Raw genomic sequence first — 6,736 nt, forward strand, 5'->3', positions numbered from 1 at the left:
GGGGGAGGAGGGATGCTTCGGAGAGAAAAATGTGAGCAGAGAAGATGGATCAAAGAGGAGGCTCCTGTGGGGCAGGGCGTTTGGGGGCCGGGTGGGGGGCGGGGCGGGGGCTGGAGGCTCTGGCCACACCCACTCCATCAAGTTGCCGGGGACGAGGCCTGATGCTGTGGGCTTTGGGGAGCTTTGTGGATTTCTGATCCGGAGTGTCGGATGTTGTGGGGCATGGAAAAGCTTATCTGCAAGCCGTGTGAAGACTGGTCCTGTGTCGCTGGTAAGAATGTAAAGTGCTGCAGCCACTCTGGAGCCCTCTGTGATGTCGGCACAAAGACCTGCCCCATGAGCCAGCAATTCCATTCCTAGGTATAGACCCGAGAGAAAGAAAAACAGACATCCACCAAAACGTGTGCACACGTGTTCACAGCGGTAGTATGGGGAATAGTGCCCAGATGGGAACAACCCAAATGCCCATCAACTGATCAATGAATACACGCACACACACACGCTGCATCCATACGATGGACTAGTATGCAGCCGTACAAAGTGTGAAATCCTGACAGAGGCTCCATCGTGGATGGACTTTGAAAACACTACGCCCGTGAAAGAAACCAGTCGCAAAAAAACACATATTTGATTCCATTCATAGGAAAAAGGCCAGAATAGGGAAACCTATGAAGACAGACAGTTGATTCGTGGTTGCGGGGGGTAGGAGACTAGGAAGACGGGAGAGGGTGGTAGCTAACTGGCTTCCTTTAAAGATGGTGCAAATGTTCTCGAATTGACAGTGGTGAGGGCTGTACTTACCTGGGGATATACCGAAAGCCGTTAAATTTTACATTTTAAATGGATCGATTGTATGGCATGTGAATTCTATCTCAGCAAAACTGTTTTTCAAAAAACCGGATGGACCACCAAATAGTTTATGCGTTAGTTTAGTTAAACCTGACCTTGGCACCAGGAGGTTTATTGTGTTTGCCGTTTTACAGATGAGAAGACCAAAGGTTCACAGAGGCCAAGTGGCTTTTCCAAAGTCAGAGCTAGAGAAAGGTCACTCCGGGAGGCCAGCCCATCCTCCAAAGTCCAAACTTTTCACAGGACAGTCGTTTCAATCCCCCAAGGCTGCTTCCCCGTTTGCCGAAGGCCGAGGTCAGCAGCGCCGGGCCACATCCCCCCAAGGACACTCAGTGGCTCAGAGGCTCCCCCTTCCTCCTCTCCAGCCTCCTCCCTTCCCCAGACGGCCCAGGGTGGGCTTTGCTTCTAGCCCAACTCTTTATCTTTGAAGGCGGTTTCCGCTCCAAATATTTACGGCAAAATATCATAAAGGGCCTTCCTTCACTGAGGGCCAATGTTTGACGCTGCTTTCCCAGCACGTGTGTATTTGATTTGATTTGAGTATAATTAAGTCTCTCCAAGGGCATGTTAAGATCTCTTGGCTGCTGGCAAGATGCACGGACACCCACCCACCCGCAGGTCATTAAGTGCTCCAGCCACGTTCAAGGGGTCGGGTGGGGGCACTGCCATGAGCTTCTAAGATGCCACACCCAGTGTGTTCCAGCCCCACGTGGGACCCGAGGGTACGGTCCTAGGCCAGGTGCCCTCTCGGTGGTGGACACACGCTCTGGGCAGCCAGTGGAAAGCCAGCTCTGCCATTGACTAGGCGTGTGGCCATGAGTGGATCACCTCACCTGGCTAAACGCCTTCCTTTAACGGGAAAGTGGAGACAACTACCGCTTCAGGGTTTGCGAGATTAGCTCAGGGTGTCACAGGCTCATTTTGAAAGGACTTAGAGCTTAGGCTAGAGCATGGTAAGATCTCAAGAAACAGCAGCTCTTACCCTTTTTTTCTCTTCCTCCTCCTCCTCTTCCTTCCTTGTCATGATTGGGCCCAGAATTCTACAAAGAAAAGCAGCCACACATTTCTACTACCTGCCCAGCCATTTGCATGAGGTCCCTACTCCTGGGGGACCCGTGGCACAGACCTCCTCCGTGCCCTCGTCAGAGGAAACAGGCTCCGAAAGGGGCAGGCGGTTGCCCAACCCAGCTGGACGTGGGTTGGCCGATTCAGAAGCCCAGGCTCCTTCTCCATGGCCCCTGCTGTCCACAGGCGACCTTAGTTAAGTCCGGCTTGGAAACAGCCTGAAGGACCGATCTCTCTGAGTCTGGGAACGTAGTTAGATTGTGAGTTGCCGCTGAAGGTCTGGGGGACGCTCAGATCAGAACTGTCAGCACATTCCTGCGGTGGGAGAAGTCGGCCCCCGCGGATGACACAGCCCAGCGTGGCCCCACCCTGCTCCCCACCCTGCTCCCCTCAAAAGGTGGCCCGGGCCAGAGTCTCAGAGGCCCCTGGCGGGAGGATCCAAACCCACAGGATTCTTCAGAAGCGGTGGCTTGGGTCCAAGGACTTGACCATGGGCTCCTCCCCAGCCTCTCTGCTCGTCCAAGATTGCATTTTTGGGGACTGGTCAGGACAAGGCTGGGGAGCAGTGCCAGGTCCCCTGGGGCTTTCTGCCTGCGATGGAAAGAAAGCTCTCGGGCCCTGGAGGGCAGGGCTGGGACCTCTCATTTATGGAGAAGATTCCCAGCACGAAGCCAGGCAGCGCGCTGCACAGGTGTGCTGTCCAGGCAGGGAGCCAGCCCGTCCTGCCACCAGGGCCAAGCCCTGAGGACAAGGGCCCCGAAGGAGACAGCAGAACATCCCAGGATGGAGGAGTGATCACGCGATCTGGACAGACCTTGCTTTGGACTTGGCTGGCAGGAGCGCTGAACCAACTCGACCCTGGGACTCTGTCCCGTCCTTGGTAGGAGGGGGTCAGGAGCCATCCCCTGTCACCCACCACCCGCGTACCCTGGGCTTGCTGTGAAGACACGAGACCTTCCCAGGGCCTCTTCTCAGTCATTTAAAACTTGGTCTAAGAGAAACCTACTCGGCCAGCTCGCTTGTCCCTCTGGCTAGAAAGGATTCTGTCGTCCAGAAATGGACTCACGCTTTCGTTTTCGACCTTTCCAGAAATTCTCGTGCCCAGTGTGACTTCTGCTCCCTGGACCTCACTCACTTATTGGTTTATTTGTTTAGCTGTTCACTCAACAGACACACTCATTATCCCGATGTTTAAGGAAATAGCATCTCTAAGCCCAGAATTTCCTTATGCATTTCATTGAGTCTAAGTGGAGGGAAAATTAGAGCTCTGGTTTCTCTGATATTAATCCCAGCTCTGCAACAGCAGCACGCCAAGGTGGGTGAATTGTGAACGCATACACTCCGGCTTTAGGGGCCTTGTTTAAAACCTTCTTCTGTGATTCTGCTTCTCCACCCAGTGGCTCTGGATTTCTGCCTTTCTTCCCAAAGCAGGCATCCCCGTAAGAAATCTGTTGGAAGTAGAAACAGACATCAGAATTTCCCTTGAACAGGTACAACCTTTATGAAGAACACACAGGGCAGTCGCTCTGTATGTATCTTTTTTCTTTTTTCCTTGTTTACCTGCATCATATGGAAGGTCCCAGGTAAGGGGTTGAATCAGAGCTGCAGCTGCCCAGCCTACACCACAGCCACAGCCACACAGGATCCGAGACACTTCTGCAACCTACACCACAGCTTAAGGCCACACCACAGCTTGTGGCAACGCCAGATCCTGAACCCACTGAGCCAGGCCAGGGATCAAACCAACATCCTCAAGGACAACATGTCAGGTCCTAAACCAGCTAAGCCACAACAGGAACGCCTGCATGTGTCTTTGTAAAAGAATCGATTCCCCCGAGTTCCCATCGTGGCGCAGTGGTTAACGAATCCGGCTAGGAACCATGAGGTTTCGGGTCCATCCCTGACCTTGCTCAGTGGGTTAAGGATCCGGTGTTGCCATGAGCTGTGGTGTGGGTCGTAGATGCGGCTCGGATCCCATGTTGCTGTGGCTCTGGTGTTGGCCGGTGGCTACTGCTCCGATTTGGCCCCTAGCCTGGGAACCTCCATAGGCTGCCGGAGTGGCTCCTGAAAAGGCAAAAAAAACAAACAAACAAACAAAAAAGAACTGATTCCCCAAAGCAACTTAATCCCTGAAATGAATGCAAGCAAACAAGATCCATGTGACTTTAAAAAAAAAAAAAAAATCCATCATCATCATAATCCCATTCCCACCTGTATGTGAGTCAGCTTGCCCAAATTTAAAGTCAGAATGCGGAGGCCTGAAGGCCCAAGCGTCCAATTCCATAAATACAGGCAGAAGCTGCAACGTCAAAAGGCCAGACCATCCCAATCTGTCACCCCTTCCGCACTGATAAATTATGGAAGGATTTGCCCGGAGGCCTGAGGTCCTGTCTGAGAGAGTCCCATCCTCCCCGTCAGCCTGCTTGGCCCCTCTCGCCCTGCCCTCCGCTCCCCGCTCCCGCCCGGCCCGCACTCCCTCCCTGCCACGTCTCCTCTGGGCAGACCAGGTGTGCTCCGTGATGGATCGCGGCCGACCGGGCCCCTCCATCCTGGAGGCGGCCGAGTCTGGGTGGCGGAAGGCGTCCTCCAGGTCTTTCTGATGGACGGCAGGCAAGTCCGAACTGGAAATGGGCCTGTCTCCGGCGGGGGAGGGCCGGGGGGACATGCGCTTTATTCGAGTCGAAGGGGGCCCCGTCTCAGCTTCTTTCCTGACCGCGCCCTGTGCCCCCACCTCTCATTCCTGCTCAGCCCTCTTCAAACCTCCTTAGGGCCCTGAGCACATTTCCTGCGCAGAGGAGAGCCCCATATCAGCCAAAGAGCCCCCAAAAGGAACCAAGTCTCCTCCCATTTTAAAAGACTTTTCTCTGTGATCTTAAGATAAAATCAGAAGGGTGCCAGGTCTCCAACTAGCTCCTTATAATGCAGAAAGACGGTTGCAAGTCATTTAAAAGGAGACACGGCATCTTTAATAAATTTAATCCACGTCTGATTACAGAGGAAGAAAGCTTTCTTTCTCTTTCTCTCTCTCTCTTTTTCATCTTCCAGGGCTGGAATATTGCAATAACTGTTCCATCTGATTTTTAAAAAAATAAGATTTGCTAAAGGTCAGTGTACCTCCTGGCCGCATATGCAGCAACATTCAAATTTCCCTGGTCCGAGAATAAAAAGATTCTATCATTAAAAATAAAAGCATAAGGACATCTCTCGAGCCCATGGGGGATTTTAGAAAGAGGAGACATTTCGTTATCAAGGCGCAATCAGGAGATTTTTAAGCAGTATCTCTAATCTGCTTCCCCTCCCTCCCGCCCCCACCACCCATCCGCCCCCTACTCCTCTTGCCTCCCCCCACCCCCTTTTCACATCAAGGTCTTTTTATCTTCCAATTTTGCATCTAAAGATGAGGTGAATACCATTAGCTCAATTCAACCTCAAGTGTAGTCAGATGGGCCTGTGATTTCTGAAAAGCACTCGCTAAGGTCACATTAAAATGTATAAGAGCATTTCGATTCCTGAGAAGGGGGCTTATTATCCACCCGTGGTGTAAAGGAGGAATGTCAGTGGCCACAGACTTACAGACTTGGGTGAAAACAAAAGAGATACCAGGATTTCAGTCTTTTGTCAGCAAGCTTCTCTCTTTTCTTTTCAGAGCTCTCCTGCCAGCCCTGCAAATAGCTCTCTGCAGACTGCAAACTTGGGCCTCTTGCAAAAAAAAAAAAAAAAAAAGGTGGGGGGGAACAAGTTTAACTGGCTCCCCTTGCCAGTTTTAGTTTTAACCCTTCCGGCTGGAGTCAGCCATGACACTTGCTTTCAAATTACAAATGTGTATTTCCTTGAGAGAGAGAGAGAATTTGGTGTGTGCTGGTCTTGCGGCTTTGTTTTTTCCTTTTTTCTTTATCTTTTTTTTTTTTTTTTTGGTCTGTCCTTTTACAAGATGGGAGTCAGCATGTAGTTAGAAAAGCATAGACTTTGGGGTGAGACCTGCTCGAGGAAGAAGCCACTTTGCCACTCATGAGCCACATGACGTCACCATGGATACCCACTTGGTCGCGTATTCCACAGATGTCTGTTGATCACCTGCTCTGTCTGTTGATCATCTGCTCTCTGACGTGGTTCTGGGTTCCAGAAACGAACCAGACAGGTGTGAGAGTTTGCCTTCTCACCCAGGCTGGGCTTCCATACAGAGGTAAAGCAACAAGACAGGTGGAGATGACTATTTCTAAGGAAATACGCAGAAGGCTTCAAAAAAAAAGGAAGGAGTTCCCTGGTGGCTCATCAGGTGAAGGATCTGGCGTCATCACTGCTGTAGTGCAGGTTTGATCCCTAGCCTTGGAACTTCCACATGCCAGAAAATAAGTAAAAAATAAAAACGGAAGAGGGAATTTGAGGAAGGCCACTCCAGGTAGGGTAACTGAGGAAATGGATGTGGAGGTGAGACCTAGGAGGCGAGACTATGCCAGCAAGTCAAAGGACATCTCAGATGCTCATTTTAAAACAATGCAGAGGAGATTCGCACGGCCCCTGCTCAAGGATGACACACAAATTTGTGAAGCATTCCATATTTTAAAAAACAAAAGCAAAAACACAAAACAAAGGACATCTAGGGCCATGGGTACAGGAGGAGAAAGGGTTTGCACTGTGGGCATCTGTTATTTTGCCCACCCAGCCCCTGCTCCTCTTCCTTCCCATCAGCTGTGCCCTGAATTTGCTATGTGATTGATATGCAATGTGTGACTCACTAACAGAAAATCACAACCAACACAGAAACCAACAGCAGAGAGTGAATCTTCAAGTAAAAGAAGCTCAGGAAAAGTTAGGGTATATT

The 6,736-nt window shown here is 51.1% G+C and overlaps 1 pseudogene; it reads left to right on the forward strand.

Moving 5' to 3' along the window:
• Nucleotides 1–6,381: 6,381 nt before the first annotated feature.
• LOC125136936 (uncharacterized) lies at nucleotides 6,382–6,477 on the forward strand (annotated as a pseudogene).
• The last annotated feature ends 259 nt before the right edge of the window (nucleotides 6,478–6,736 follow it).

The sequence above is a fragment of the Phacochoerus africanus genome, chromosome 9 (genome assembly GCF_016906955.1).
Source record: "Phacochoerus africanus isolate WHEZ1 chromosome 9, ROS_Pafr_v1, whole genome shotgun sequence".
In the NCBI taxonomy this organism is placed as follows: domain Eukaryota; kingdom Metazoa; phylum Chordata; class Mammalia; order Artiodactyla; family Suidae; genus Phacochoerus; species Phacochoerus africanus.